This window comes from Stegastes partitus, unplaced genomic scaffold (assembly GCF_000690725.1).
Source record: "Stegastes partitus isolate 25-593 unplaced genomic scaffold, Stegastes_partitus-1.0.2 Scaffold247, whole genome shotgun sequence".
Lineage (NCBI taxonomy): Eukaryota > Metazoa > Chordata > Actinopteri > Pomacentridae > Stegastes > Stegastes partitus.
Window position 1 is genome coordinate 416,349 of NW_007577978.1, and position 16,570 is coordinate 432,918.

The window sequence follows — 16,570 nt, forward strand, 5'->3', positions numbered from 1 at the left end:
AAGTGTCATATTTTCCTAAACCTAACCATTTAGTTAATGTGCCCGAACCAAACCAAGAAGTACGTACTGAAAATAAACAATGACAGACAACAAAACTTAATAATGAGACTGATTTGCTTATTTCTTGGACTGATCTCTCATCTACAACTAGACGCAAACCCTGGTCTTCTGGGTAAAAGCCCAGACGTCTTCATCCTTCCTTCCTTCTTGCTATCATGGACTTTGTTGCTCCTTCAAACCCATCACACCCAAGAAAATTCCCCTCAAAACACAACTGAGAAAGCAGTTTAGCTGTATAGGAATGTCATGCTGTTGGGGAGGTGGTTGGACGTCTCACTTTTCAACAAGGCACAAGTCTGAGCTGCATGCAGTCGCATTAACAGCTGTGCGCACACAACATTATGACACACTGACACAGTCATGGATGTTGCCACGGGAGACGCGACTGCATGTGTTATATACCGCTTAATGTACCGTCGCTTTAACAGACTGGAGGCAGCAATGTGATGAATTCCATGTCTGACACGGGCTTTAGCGTAAGAATGTGGAGAACACACATAGACACACTTTGCAGCTTTTCCATTTGGGAGTCTTTTGTCTTTCTCTCCTGGCAGAGAGGGGGGAAACAATCCAGGGCCCTAATAAAGCTGGAATCCGCTCAAAAAAAAAAAAAAAAAAAAAGACCCCAGCAGAAGTTTATCCAAACATTGCTCGGGCTAAGTTCTCTTTCCAGGAATTTCCAGAGGTTTGAANAAGTGAAGGAGCAGCAACTCTCTTCTTGATGTTCACCATATTTCAAAGGCTAAGCCATCCTACAGAGGAAACCCTTTTGCAAAGCTTGTAGCGCATCATTTCCTTCACTGAATAGAGCTCATGAATATCGGTGATGGTTTGGAACGTAGACATCAAGAGCTTTGACTTCTGGCTTGGTTCCTTCTGCACCAAAACAGTCCCGAACGATGCTTGAACTGCTGCTGATGCCTCAATCAATGTGTCCATCTCACAACCCATTTTCTCATCAAGATCCTGAGATACTAAAACTCCTTCACTTGGGGCGGCAACTCACCCCCAACCCAGAGGGAGCAATCCACTGGTTTCCGGCAAAGAATTACGGCCTCAGACCAATTTCATTCACATCATTGCTAAACCATAGACGCTGATAACTGGTATTGATCACTTTCCTGCTGAAGGGTAGATGATATGATTGATACCACTCTCATGCTTGTTTGCTCAGTTTGACACCGAAGATGCTAAGATGCAAAGACCGGAATAACAGAAACATAATCTTTGTTGATGTAATGTCTTTTTAAGTATAGTTTGATCACCCCTATCTCCTTAAGTAAAAGTCATGTTAGAAGAACGTCTAGACTTGGTTCTGTTCATTCTATAGGAGCAGGTAGGTATGTGGATCGCTCACTCCTGGCAATTATCCTTTAACAACACATCTCCTGCACCACCAAGCACAAGGTTTTCTCCCGTGTTTCAATATTTCCAGCAGTGGACGCCCCCCAGCAGCGTCCTAAACCCCGCACCGCCGTCCAAGATAGATGATACCAATTTCATAAACAGCATCTTTGCCTGCTCTCACTTGTGCCACATGCACCTGAACACACACGTTCAGCGAGTACACACACAAGCGGAAATGGGAAAAGCACGCCGGCGCACATAGAGAACACACATACATACAAAGGCAGGCCGACAGGTTTTGATCAATAGTGTTGTGAGCCATGTAGCTTTTCCTCTGCTGTCGCGACCACGCTCCAGGCTGAGTAATTGGTGCACACCACCATGATAGCTACCACTGCGAGAAACAATATTGATAACATGCTGCATGTGTGTGTGTGTGTGTGCGCAAGTGTGTGTGTTTGCTGTATAAATGGTTCTCCGGGGAATATATTACACCTTGCAGGTTGTTCAGCTCAGTGCATCTCCTTCTATTTCCATTTGTCCTCTTACCTGTCTCCCTCTCTGCCCATCTTATGTCTCCCCTGCCGTCCTCTCATTTTCTTTGTTTTTGCCTTTTTCTTGTCTCTCAAGTCCAAATCAAACACCGGCACAAATTCCCAAAAGGCCTCCTAATGTGATACTTGTCAGCCCGTCTTTGCTCGACGCACAAACTCCACCAACCCGCAAACAATTCAGCATCTGCGGCAACTTGACATTGAAAGAAACCTGCAGATATTCACCATGCATCACTCTGGCATTCCACTGACTCTCTGTCGGGCATTCCAGTTTAATTTTCTCCATGTGGATTCTTTAAATACGCTCCAAGAAAAAAAAAATGTATTGTTGAAAGATGGTTCCAGATGTACAGATCTTGTTCCTTGAGACCAGCAACCGAAGAAATTCCAAGATCTCGCCCCACTGATTCGTTGATATAAATGATGGGAAACCGCATTAGAAAATAGCTGGTTATTTGACAAATAGTTGAGGACACACTCTGTGTACTGAAAAATGTATGGAGGGGATGTCAACTACAATTCTCAAGGTGCATTTTAGTCATAAAAACATCCAGTTGATGAACTGAACTCCTTAAACCCAAAGTTAACTTTAGAAATTTCTTCATCTCAAGGCCAGAGCGAGATTTGAAAAACTCCATGACGAACTGAAATATTTACTTCCCAATGGTCAAAATTCTAAATTACAGAGCAAATAACCTTTTGCCAATGATGCTGTTGAATCACTGACTGTATATGAAGACAGACAAACCCACTGGGACGCCACCTATAGGTTTTCTAAACAGCAGTTTTAAGCTCATTGTTGTGACCCGACCGTCAACGTCTTGGCACTGCCTGACTAACCCAAATGCAAGAATTAAAATTAAGAGGTGGAGCATGAGTGGAGCTGAAGTTGGTCACATTTCAGGACCATGGACGGCACCAACTGTCACTCAAAGCAGTCAAGTCCCTAATTATGTAGAACTATAAACCGTAACACTGCTCAACGAGTGATGTTATTAAAAATTCACAAACTGCACAGTTGTCATGAACCAAAAAGTTAGCTGTAGAGATGAAAACAGTTTTTTGTACGAGGTTGTAAACACATTTATTTCTCCTGTAAAGTGTAACAGTTTAACATGGGAGTCTATAGGGACTGACTCACTTTTGGAGCCGGCCCCAAGTGGCCATTCAAGGAACTGCAAATTTCAGCATTTCTGCTTCATTTTTCCACCACTGACGTTACCACTTGTGTGGAACCTGTACACAAAAATTCTCTAACTCTTCCAAATCTATTGCAACAGAAATGAACCACAACAATGCTACATCCATTTTAGTCATAGTAGTAACTTTTTCCTGTGCTGTTCCTGGTACAGGTGGGGCTTGTTAAAATCTTGTTGTGGGCACTGCTGACTGTGAGTAGAAGCTAAGGATTGCATTTTTGGAAATCAGCAAAACATTCAGCAGAATGAGTTGAATATAGAGCGATTTGAATTTAGCAATTAGCGTCTCATTAGCATCTTCTGTGCAACAATGGCTGATATGAAAGTTGTCAGTTGGTGCAAAAGACAGTAGGCAGTTCTTCCAACTTGTTGACTTGGTCTGAATGCAAAAGGGTTTAGAACAGTCAGCAACTTCTCCCCATTGCTGCGTTACTACTCTAGTTGTAGTAGTATGAGGGTGGCTGGGCTCAGCCTTAAAGTTAGGGTGATGAGCTTAAACATCGACAGGGGGCTCAGAGTAGTGTTGCTGCTCCTTTGCATCCTTACATTGAAAGGAGCCTTCTGGGTGCCCTTACTTTGGCTGTTTTCTGGGCACATCTAGGAGGAGACCCAGAACTTGCTGGAAGAATTACTTGTCTCATCTGGCTTGGGAGCATCCCAGGATACCCCGGTAGGAGACGTTTGGAATGACCTGCAGCCACCACGATCCAACCCTGATTAATGGAAAAAATGGATGTACAGATACTACTGGTACACTTTACTATCAGGGAAATCTAATAAAGGGAATCATAATGTTCTGATGAGTCAAACAGCCACATGTTTTAGAAATCTTTGGTTGTCATTTAACGAAGCCTCATACTTCTGACAGACACATAATCAGTCGTAATATAGCCACATTTTCCCTACGTCCTCCAATCATTTATGTATAGCAGGTCCAATGTAAAACATTTTGTTCTCAGTCAGTCTGAACACAGCAGCTCTGAGCTCTGCATCCTCGCTGCTGGCTTCACCCCAGCCTCCTCTTATCTCAGCTGCTGTCAGTCTGTGTCAGGCTTGATCAGACCGGTTCCACTGCATCACATTTGCAGAGCCGCACCGCCTAAAACTGCACTTCATATGGTTGCATTGAAAATAAAGGTCTTGAGCAGGTATTCAGAGCAGGTTTAATTCCCTCTAATGGTTTATTTGGTGGAAACTAAAAATACGCACTTTTTTTTTCTCCTCTTGACAATCAGAGTTCCTCTTTTTCCCTTGTTGCACTCTGTCTGCCTGTGTGTTTGTTTCTCCCCGTTACCCCCCATCTCTTCTGTCAGCTAACCCCTCTTGCGGGTTCTTCTGTCAGGAAGATGCCAAATACCGGTCAGTGCCAACAGGCGCAGTCATGCCTAAATATACACCTGCGTGAGAGCAGCACCCGATTTATCAACCCATCAGTTGTACATGCGAGTGCACGTGTGAGAATCCCGTGCGCCTCGAAACGCCGTGTCAATCCACCTAAATGTGCACCAACACTCCCGGTGATCGACTCTTTTCACACCTTCGTGCAAGGGCCTATTTTCTGCCGCTTACAATCTCACTCCTCTCTGTCGGTGAGGAACAGCCCCTCTCCTCTGCTTTCTCTGGAGCCCAGATGTGAGACGACGGCGGCTATGCGCAGCAGCTCGGCATTACTATGCTGCAGACACAAAAGAAAAAAAAAAGGAGGAGGGGAGGTGAGCAGGGGGGGAGCTAAAATCATAAGCCAGGTGAGGAGAGGGGAAAGTGAGGGAGGCAGCGAAGGAGGAGGAGGATGAGCATAGACAGCGGGGCATTGGGTACGCCGTGTCCTTAAAAAGCCTCGGTGGAAGTGGAGGGAGAGGATGAGCAGTGCGGCGTGGCTGAGAAAGAGGTTAGTAAACCAGTTGAAATTGGATAACAGTCTCCCTACGTCGCCACAGTTACACATTACGAGAGCTCAGTGAATGAAAATAGGAGATTAACCGAGATATGGCTGAGGACAGATGGCAGCGATTTAATCTGGTGTGTCTGTGCAAATCCAGCGCATATGATGGTTTTAGTGGATAGACATACATGAAGTGTGCAGTTTCTGTCCCCAACATATGACCAGGCTTCATGAGCCAATTAGAAAAGCCTTTATTAGGTTCAATTTAGTTCACCAGAGCAGATGCAAAGTAAGCCAATCAAATGGAAAAAAAGAAGGGAAAAATCAAAAATGCCGCAAGTGTATGTTTCAGGAGCATTTCTGCAGTTGCTGCTGCAGTGTCACCCTGCCTCTCTTTTGCCTCTTTGTTGATTTTTTGGAACAATTTGTCCTCGCAGGAAAATGTCACGCTACCCTGTCAGCTCCATCCTCCTCCCCCCCACCATGCCACCCACCACCTCTCTCTCTCTCTCTATTTCTTTCCTCTCAGTTCTGTGACATGAAGACTTTCTTCCCTCCCCTCTTTTCACAGCTTATGTCCTCCTTCCTCCCTTCCTTCCTTCCTTCTTCCTCCTCCTCCTCCTCTCCTTCCTCCTCGCCCTCCCCTCCCCTACGAGGCTGAGACTCAGTAGTACAGCGAGTTCTGTGGAACACAATGTTCAACGGTTTTTACACAGTGAATATATTAAATGGATAGACTGATTCACATGGTCATCCGCATGCCACAGGAGGGGATCAGACTAAAACTGATGGAGTTACATCACACCGATCAGCCACAACATTAAAATCACCGATGGGTGAACGGCGCCAGTCGTCTGGTTACAGTGGCACCTGTTAGGCAACAAGTGCGTCATGGAGCTGTTGAAGCTGATGTGTCAGAAGCAGAAACTGAACCAGTTTAAGGACCGGTTTTGGCAAGTTGTGATGCAGCAGGTATTGCGGGATGCAGGGGTTAGTGCCGACCAAAATTGGTCCAAGGAAGGACAACCGGCGAACATGCGACGGCGTCATCGGTGGCCAAAGCTCTTCGATACCTGCCAATCCCACAGCAGTCGCACAAATGACTGGAAACTTGATAGAAAGACATCACAACAAGCCCCTTCGTCATTGTTGCAGACCGTGTTCATCCCTTCATCGCAGCAGTCCTATCCGATGGCAGCGCCCTCTTTCAGCAGGACCATATAATAAATATAACTGGCTCTGGTTCATCAGCTTAGTTCCCCAGAATGCACCAAGTTACGACACATATGCAACTATTTTTGAGAGTGTGCGAGTTAAAATTTCATGCGGTCACATTTTTCTGAGTGCATGATGATCATTAGGCTGATTTGGAGACACTACGGTCGGCACAGGTAGCTGCTGCCACAGTGGTGGAAAGTTTACCGAAGACCAAATCATGTGCAACCAGCTGAGGAAGTTGCATCAATGTCGGCAGTGAAAAAGTTAGTCTGGAACCCTGCAGCTCATCGTCAACGGTGTTCGTCTACTTCTTGATGCTGAGCAGGAAGAACAACAAACTATTCAAATTATTTTTCTACTCTATGAAAACAGCTTCCTGGTGCTTGTTGCCTGAAATTATGAAATGAGCGTTAAGCAAAACAGTAGAGCTGCAGAGCGAAACAATTAGCTGAAAGCTGCATTAAGGTTCCTGCAGGCGATAATTCTCCTTAGGTTTATATTATAACATGGTTTTAGTTATCTCACCTTTAAACCCACTAGCAAGTTTAAAAGGCTTGTCATTTTAAAAAGAACAAAATAAACAAACTTTGTCTGTTTCCCTAAACTAATCATGTGTGATGTATGGTTCAGTTGGGAAAATGAACTAAATTTATGATAAAAAAATTAAAATCAGTTTTTTCTACATATGTCATTAAAACAAATAAATTGATTCTAGAAAAAAAATGTAAAAAATAAAACCGATTTATTAAAACTCAAACAGTTCTGCACTCCTCTGCGCACTAGTGAAGCCGCTACAGACTCAACAGTCACATGACAAAATGTCAGGGACGTCTCAGCTGAACTGGGTTTACACAGATCAGAAATGATGATGAAAAAATTATTTAAAATAAAGCTATAGTACGTAGACCTGTGGACACTTGGGAAAGTGTTGTACATGTTTATGTAAAAGTTGTTTTTTTTGTTTATGATTTGTGATATATAACTTTGTTACCCTGCAAATTCTGAGTTCTCTTTACTTCTGGTCATGATTTTGTTGTTGACCAGAGAAGCACCAAGAAGCAGGTCTTTATATTGCAGTGAAAATTAACCCACGGTGATTAAAAATGTGACTGAAGCTAAAAACACCCAGAAACTGCTTTAAGTTCAGAGGGTTCGCATCATCGTTTGATATTATAAAACTATTAAAGTCACTGTTTTCATGTTTTATTTCATCATGTATCCATTATTTAGCCAATTACCTTAACCATCCAACAGTTTTTGTTATAAATGTCAACTGTGTACCATGGTTATCAATTACTTTTACTCTCTGCAGTGTCTATCCAGTTTCACTACCATCCCAAACATGTATCCATTGCATGTGGTTTGTTCAGTACTTTAGACCATTTCAACCATGTATCCACCATATACAGCTAATAGAAGAGAATAAAAATACTTCATCGCCTTCAGATGACGTTTCCACTTTCTATTCCTGCTCGCTTGCAAATTAGTTTACATGATATGTTGGAACTTAATATATCAGAACATACTCTCTCTTTTCAAACTATAGCTAACTTGCTGGTCCACAACCTCTCCATGCAGAAATGCCTCTTGGTCGCCCGGTTAGGACCAACAGACCGAACCACCAGGATACAAAGACGTACACTGACAGCTGCACCAGACATCAAAGCCCCGGCTCGGTCTGTCCCGCATAGTCCATGAATCATCCGGCTAACAACACATACAGTATAAGGTTACGCCTCTGAAAGCAGAAACCCTTCCTCACATGCTGCCTCAATCACCGCGGACATCTCGGACCAAATTTAAACACAAAGTCTTTCTGTGTGACATCATGCAGATATATTTACATACAGATTTCACCCAAGAAAAAAAAAATCAAATTTTTTCTTCTCCATTACCTCACAACCTTCCTCCTAAACCCATATGTGCCCTACTTTCACAAGATCGACCAGATACAAAAAGCAGCGGCCGCATGCAATCAGGACAGCCGAGATGGTTTGTTAAAACTGAAATTGTTGAATAATATTTCACCGGCATTCCTGCCTTCAAATCCAACTGGCTTCTCCCTCCACCCTCCACCCTCCAATCTCCAGCTTCATCTCCACTTGACCACCTGTGGCCCTGCTTCCCCTGCTGTCAAACCCCCTCCCCGCAAACACACTCACCCTCTCCCCTGTCACCTCACCCATTCCTGCCATTTCACTTGTGTCTTGTGACCACTGTTGTGCGTCATGAGGCTTTACTCAACCTACCGACCCCCCCCCGTTAAACGCACACACACACACACACACACACACACAAACACACACACACAATCATGCTAATAAACGCAGGTCATGCTCGGACCAGGCACGTGAATATCAAAGCAGAGGACAGAGACAAATGCACTCTTGCTCACACACACACACACACACTCGCTCGCTCTGGCTTTCCACGACCATTCATGGAAGTGCTACTGTGTCAGGGCTACTAAAGCATCTATTTATAGTGATGACTAAGTTTTGCAGCAGAGCCATTTATGTATCTTTACAGCCCAGACTGACAAAAGCGGCCGTGTGTTGGGTTATATATTGCTGACACGTACAGTAAATGTTTGCAAGCGGAGGGCTCGTATTTCTGGATGATCCCGGCTAAAGACACGGTGACTGAGTGAGTAAGCTGTGCACATAAAAAAAAAAATAGAGGCCTGATGTGTAGTCTCCTGTGTGGCTCGCCGTCCGCTCTCCGACGCTGTAGTAGTCGCTGTTGAGGCGTACAGAGCGAGAAGGCAGCAAAAAGAGGCAACAAACGTTTGTTTGCAGAGCGTATATGCAGTTTGACTCACATTTGTGTTCTCATATATGATGGGTTTCTGATTTCGAGCGTGTCAAAGTTTATCTGGAAATATTGCAGCATCTACTTGATGAATCTTCCCCACATTTTGCAGACAAATAGCTTTTCATCTAACGCCATAAATAGGTAATTTTCAATATGTCCTGCAAAACTAATCTCACCTGCTTGTACTTTGCGTTTACTGCGAATTAGTGGATGTCTGAATGTGCTAAAGTTGGTGTGTTTTTTTGCAGGACCCAAAAGCAGACACTGAAGCTGGAGTAAAAAAGGTTTATTGGGGACATGAGGAGTGGGTGGTAGCTGGCTGAGTTGGAGGAGATGTGGAGGAGGCAGTGTGATGAATGCAGAAACTCTTCTTGCACAGGAGAGGCAGCGAACACGAGTGGCTGCTGAGGAGTTTAGCGAGGTATGTTGAGCGAAAAGTCAGAGTTTTCAGTGTCACGAAGGTGACACTCTTAACCTGCTAGATCACCATCACAAGGGTACTTCAACAAAAAGGTCATGACCTTATCCAGATGCAAGGGGCATAACTGTACACTATAAAGCCTTACATCGCAAAAACTTAAAGGTTTGTCGTCGTTTCTTTGCAGATGACACCCATTGAAAAATCAGTAGTTGAGATGGAAACCAGAAAAGTCAGAGGTGGACGCTGATGTCTGAGCTTTATGAGGAGATTCTGTTCAGAGTTTCACATTTAAATGGGCTGTAAGAAGCATCTCCCTTTCACCAGTTCTTTCAGCTCCCATTGAGCTGTACGCTAGTAACGCCACTGAATGAAGCCGTGCAGTTAGTCTCACAAACTGTACGTGTTGCACCGACAGGAACCTACAGCATTCAGCTGGTGAAAATGCATAAATAGGTTTTCATGTTTAGTCCTGATTCACTGCCAAGTCTGTTTTACACTGCTAGAGTAGAAAACCAATTGAATTAACATTCATTTCACCTTAATTTGGCCATAAACCAAATTGATTTCCACGTACCCTTCATTAAGGGACGCTGTCAGACCTAAATAAGCGTCTTCATGTTTTAAACACAATTACCAGTTTTCTACCAGCATGTCCCTCTGGGATCATTTACATTACATTCCTCACAGCTCTTCGGAGCCTGGTATCACAAAAAGACATGTTTGTGGAGTGTTATTTTTTGCATTTTCATTTCACACCATGTAGTTGGGAGTTAAGACGCCCCCCTCCACGCCCTTCACCCATCTTGTGTGTTGTTTAAACATGTAAAATGACACGTGAAAGCACAAAACGCATTGAAACGACAGCAAACGAATGCTTTTTATGGGCAGTTTCATGATATCTCATAGCACTCTGTTATTGTAACATGCCCCCCTTGACTGAAAACTTATGATTAGTATGTTTTGTACAGAAGAAGAATCACATTAAAACGCCCCCTTGAGTGCGAACAAAAGCAGAAAACCCGGCTAAGAGATCAAATCAGTAACCACCATCATCATCATCATTATGACTCAAATTTTAGGTTTTCTCAAGCCGGCTTATACGCAGAAAGCCTGGATGTGTTAAACTTTCTTCATAGCAAGCAAAGAAAACTCGAGCAACATGAGGGAGATCACACATGGTTTGGTGACAATCTGGAAGACAGCAGCTGGAGAACTGGTGTCTTTATACTGTGGCGAGTGATTGGTGGATCAGGATCAGGTGGGCTTGATTGCAGAATGCAGAACAGGTGAGGAGGCATCAGCGAGACTGGTGACAGAGCCGAGAGGGGGGGAGGAGGAGGAAAAGAAAAAGACACAAAACATTACAAATACAATCATACCGGCGGGCAGCGGGACAAAATTACATCAGTAGTGACATTAGCATTTAGCTCAAAGCACCAACAGACAAAAGACAAAACTTAAACTAGAACGCTGGTTGAACATTAGGCTCGCATTTCGAACAAATAGCTCTAAAATGCTTTATGTCTGTGGGTTTCTTCACATTCAGAACAAATGAAAACATGTTACTCAGGTTCACAAAGAAGGAATGCTCAAGGGAAGGTAAAAGTAGTAGATAAATGAGAAAACAAATGATATTATTGATGATAAGTTATGGCCCTCCTGAACCCTATGTAACCCGCTGCATGCTGAATTGCATAAGTTGCATAAAGCTGTTCTTTCAGTTTGGTTTAGAGTTTTTATTTTAGTGTAGTTTTACATATAAATCCAACAAGCTCTCTGTATTTGACCCCTGCGAGAGACCTGGAACACTTTCAACTGATTCTTGTAAGAGAATCTCTATGTGTACATGGTTTTAAAGCCCAATCAACTTACACAATCGGAGGTATTGAATAACCTTTGTGCAGGGAAGCTTAGCGTGAAATCTCCTTCCACTTAAATTCAGCGTTTTCCCACAGCGGGAACACACTCTGAATATCTTTACTTGATCTCAAGACCTCTGCTTGTTCTAAAAGTGGAGATAAAAGGTGCCATTCATTCATTCATGCCTGCACCACTCAATCAGTTGAGTTTAATTACCCTTGAAACGCACTTCTCGGCAAACACGCACTTCCTTACTTCCAGGTCACATGAGTTTCCTGACAACAAAAACAGCAGCATTCTTTGATAATGATCTGTTTAAATGCGAACTATGGCAGGAATGCGAGCGCGCGTGGGCATGTATTAGCTCAACTTTGTCATGTGAGTGTGCTTACAACACACACGCACGCACACACAAACACACACACACACACACACACACACACGTGCACGACTCAGAGAATGGGATAAGCCATTGTTAGGCAAAGCAGGCAGCTAAGACGGTACACGCCTAAGCACCTTAAGAATGTAAATATCACGGCTATTTGAGGTGGACACAGGTGAGTAATGCCGCGTAGCATGGCGTATCCCAGAATGCACTGCATGGAGATTACCTGAAGGTGGAGGGAGTTGTAGCGCATATGTGCACTGTTGTGTAAATACAGCTGTGAGAGTGGCATCTACAGTTGTGAACGAAAAGTTTCCATACACTTGTAAAATATCACAGCAGCCTTGAGTTTCCAATGACTCCTAATTAAACTGCCCCAAAGGAGTCNAAAAAAAAAAAAAAAAACCTTCTCTTTTAATCCCTGCTGCCTTTTTCACTCCTCGCCGCCTCGATCGATGCTGCCGCGCCCATCGGACTCCCCTCCCATCCCCTCCTCGCTCCTATCTCCCCCCTTTCTCCTCTCGCCGTGCCAAATGCCAGGCGTTTATCAGGGATAAGCAGCTGTCCCCTTTGCTCGGGGGAGGAGAAGAAGAAAAAAAAACAGAGTGGAGGCTGAAGAAAGAAAGAATATTTGTGGAGAGCAGAGAGAAGACTGCTGCTTTTAAATTTTAAACATTAAACCGAGCTACTTTTATTTTTTTTTTTTGGGCATCTCGTGATTTCTGCTTTAACTCCTGAGCGCCCGATATCGACGTAAACACATGAGGGAGTGGCGGAGTTGAAGGCTAAACGCCACCGCAGAGGCGTCACAGCTCCAGTGAAAACAAAAGCAGATACCGAGTCGTAACCTTCACTTGGAGCTTCCGGGGGGAAAAGCATCACAAGGAGCCGACGAGAAGGCAAACATCACCTTTGTACAGTCAGAGGTGACGAAAAAAGAAATCACGTGAAAAAACAAGTTAGAGGAGAAATACCATCCTCAGCACATGGTTGTGATTTTATCTTTATTGGACTTGTTCGGTGATAAGGTAACAAATTACCTGCCAATTGACCTTTGATATTACCTGGATGTTGACCTTGGTGCTGATATTACCTTGTTAGATGATAAATGGGTCTTATTTTCGCGGGTTTGGTCGTCGTTTTCTATCAGTTGCGATAACCGAGCACTAAGTGTACTCGCTGGGGAAGTTGCTGAGGTCTGAGAACACAGAGAATTAGCTGAACAGCAGGAACGGACGGGTTGTAAATAGGTATACACATCTAAACCGGGTTTCTTTGAGGTGAAACTGATCATAATTTCACCTTTTCTGCAAAAGTTTGGGTATTTTTTCATAGGATCGACCAACACCTGCACTTTCTTCACACTCCTGTTACACGTAGTTTGCACAACCAACGGACCCCAACACAAGTTAACGATTTCCAAAAGTCAAGGCTGCTATTGTTTATTTGTGCGATTTATCATGTGTCCTCTCTCTGTGGTCCAAAAATAATGGTCCCATTTGTCTCCTGTGTTGGACTTCCAAACCTATTAAGATGAACTTTGAGATGAGATGACTGATAGCGCTCTTCTACTCATAAGGCAAGCCCCCATTAGCTTAGCTTAGCATAAACACTGGAAATGATGGGAAACAGCTAGCTTGCTTCTATCTTTCATTTCTGCACAAATTGATAAAACTGCATAAACATTGAAACAAGTAGAGGATATGTAGGACTTGGCACTGACTTCCTGCAACATTTTTGTCAGGATAATTTCACCTTTTCCACATAACTTTGGGTATTTTTCATTGCAGCAGCAGCATCAACCAACGCCTGCACTTTCTTCTTGCAGCCACCTCTGTCACTTTCAGTTTGCGCAGCCAACAGCATCAGCGATTCAACACAATCAAAGAAAAGATTTCCAAAAGTGAGCCCTGCTATCCCTTATTTGTGCGATTCATCCCGTCTCGTCTCTCTCGGCGGTGGCAGCCTTTTCGCTCTACGCTTTACAAAGCTACTCTGCAACTTCTGTTTGTTGCAAAAGATAATTCACATTCCCTCTTGCACGCGGCTCATCTCGCACAATAAGCTCAAGAATAAAACCTTAATCTCTTGATTTCACACGTTTTAAAAAATGAAAGAACCACTAAAAGGTTACAACGGCGCACTGGAAGCATCTTATCTTCATTGTGTAATGTTCATAGTATGCCCCTGCTGTCTGATTGGAATTTAACTAGGGTATGCTGCGTGTCAGATCAGAAATGCCACACCTTATCTGCCGGCTTCATCGTAATGCATCTGATATCTCACAAGAGACTGTCTGTCTGTCTGTCAAAGCTTCATTCTTTGTATGCCACACTGTGCATGTGTGTGTCTGCAACAGCCAGTGGCGATGCAGCGGATATTTCCTTCAAAAAAAAAAAAAAAAAAACACGCCTCGGAGCTGATTCAGAGTCTGCTATCATGCGCCTGCATCTTGGGGAGGCTCCCTGCCATTTAGCCGAGGTGACGTGTGTCGCAAAAGTTGATGAAACAGTGTATCTGAGGGCCACACACATAAAGATGCCGCTGATCTGTGCATGGAGATGGAGGGAAGTTGCCGCATCCATGCATCCCCCCCCCCGCCGCCTCCAGCTGTGAAATCCTCAGTGGACCCCTGGGAGAAGAAAGAAAATCTGTCAGTCCACTGCCTTTCTTTACAAGCAAATTCCCTTATTTTGGCACATTTTAAAAAAATATCTGGCAGCATATACCCTCCATGCCTGTCATGCAGCCCCGGTAGCTGATGGGCATGACTCGAGCAGCCGTGCTGGTTAGGAGGAAGCTTGGGAGTCATTGTTACGACCCGGCTATCACAACTTATCACATCGAAGAGTGCATTGGTGCAGCCACCAGGCTCGCTTATTTATTCATGTTTGTTGGGGGAGTGGTGGTGGTGGTGGTGGTGGTGGGGTGCAAGGAGTCATATATAGCGGTGTGGCTTGCGCCTCTGTAGCGAAGTAATAATGCAAGTTTCATGTCATGGGATTTATTCTTTCATAGCCGGGTTTATTTTATACTCCAGGTATGTTATATACTTCAGGTGGAGGCAACCGAACACAATTTACAGCTTTTGAGGAGGAAATCCAGCTCCAAGCCCTCATCTCAAACCTACATTATTAACTCACCGTTTCTTTCGATATCAAATCCCCGGCAGGATCACACGAACGCATCCTGCATGTAACTCGATATGTGGCAGAGGTCAGAGGTCGACCTGGGCACCGTGGCCAATGGCAGAAGATGTGCCGATAGCAGAGGACAATCAACTCCTTTGGACCAATTAGAAGACAGGAAGCTGGTATGACTAAACCAGTTATCTTTATCTGGCAGCTAAGTAAACAGACAGAGGAAACGATAAATGGCTGTAAAATACGGTTGTAAAGAATGACTGAGAGCTGTAAGAGATATGCACACCCACACAAGAATCTGAAATACTGTATTTGTGCAAAGTTAGAGGGCTCGATCCCAGGCAGCGTTCGTGTCATGTGTGTTGACTTGCGAGCCGTCGTGTTGCGTGAGGTTTAAAATGACTGTATATTAAAAATGCGGTTTAATTAGCTGGAGTTGCTGTGAGATGTCCATGTCAGATGTTTCAGAATGCTCGTGAAAATTTCAGTTGCAATTACGACTTTGATGTTGATGTAAATCCCATTAATGAGCTGGAATCTGGTGATTAAGGTAACAGCGATACGACAGGAACATATCAGTGGATGTTTATTCATAAGAAAACGGCAAAATCTTAAAGGAATAGTTCCACATTTTTTTAAGAAATGAGCCCCGTCTCCTAAAAATGATGTGTGTAGAACGAAACCACATTCTTAATAGTTAATTTGTGGCACATCAAGTACATTTTTAATCAACATATCTTCGCAATTTATTGTGTTTCTTTCCAACTGCCACCTCCGTTCAGCCACCAATCATATATTAGATTGGGAGATACTCGTAACCCTGCTAAACCAAGAAGAAGAGAGTTTAATTTCCAATAAATGACTGCTAAATTTAATGCGTAGTTCTGGCGTGTGTTATCGGTGCAACAGCAAAACACTGGTTGTGCTGATTCCTGTGAAAATATTTAGCATCATGCTAGGCTGCATTAATCAAACTGGTCATATGTTATATGCAGGAGAAAGTGTTGCATAATCCCAACGCACTAAAAGTCACTAATCCTTAGCCGGCCTAAAAAATGATTTCTCTTCAAAAGCAAATTACAGCCAGTTTATCTTCACACTCAAACACACTCTGTCTCCCCAAACAGCCCTTTTAATCATTTCAATCACACACTAATCATCTAATCGCCATTACTGTGAGTGAAGAGGGGGGAAAAAAACAAAACAAAACCTAATAGGGACAATAGTTTGTTTTGTTAGCCAACAGATGCTGCCCAGTTGTTTCTTTTCCCCATGCCATGCTCATTTCCATAATTCATCCCTTGACTTATTAAGAAGATAATCCCCTTGTTATACAGTTGCCACCGCGGAATTCGCAGGGGAATTGTGTGCTTTATTGTTTGTATGTGACGGGGGCGTGGTCATACTTGAACCCGAGTGAACCCTGACATCCCTTTCTTCTCCTCGCCTCCCCCTCCCCCTCCTCCTCCTCCTCTTCGCTTCCCCTGCGTCGGCTGCTTGTGGATGCTAATGATTAATTGCTTATTTGCTTGGACGGGGTTTGATTGGCGTGTGTGCGGAGTGGACTTGACGAGCTGCCAGAGCTGTCAGACGGGGCTTGATGCAGGCCAACAGAGAGACTGATGGTAAAGAGTAGGCAAGATCAGAGCCATCTGATCTCATTAATGCCACACGTTGCACTGCGCGT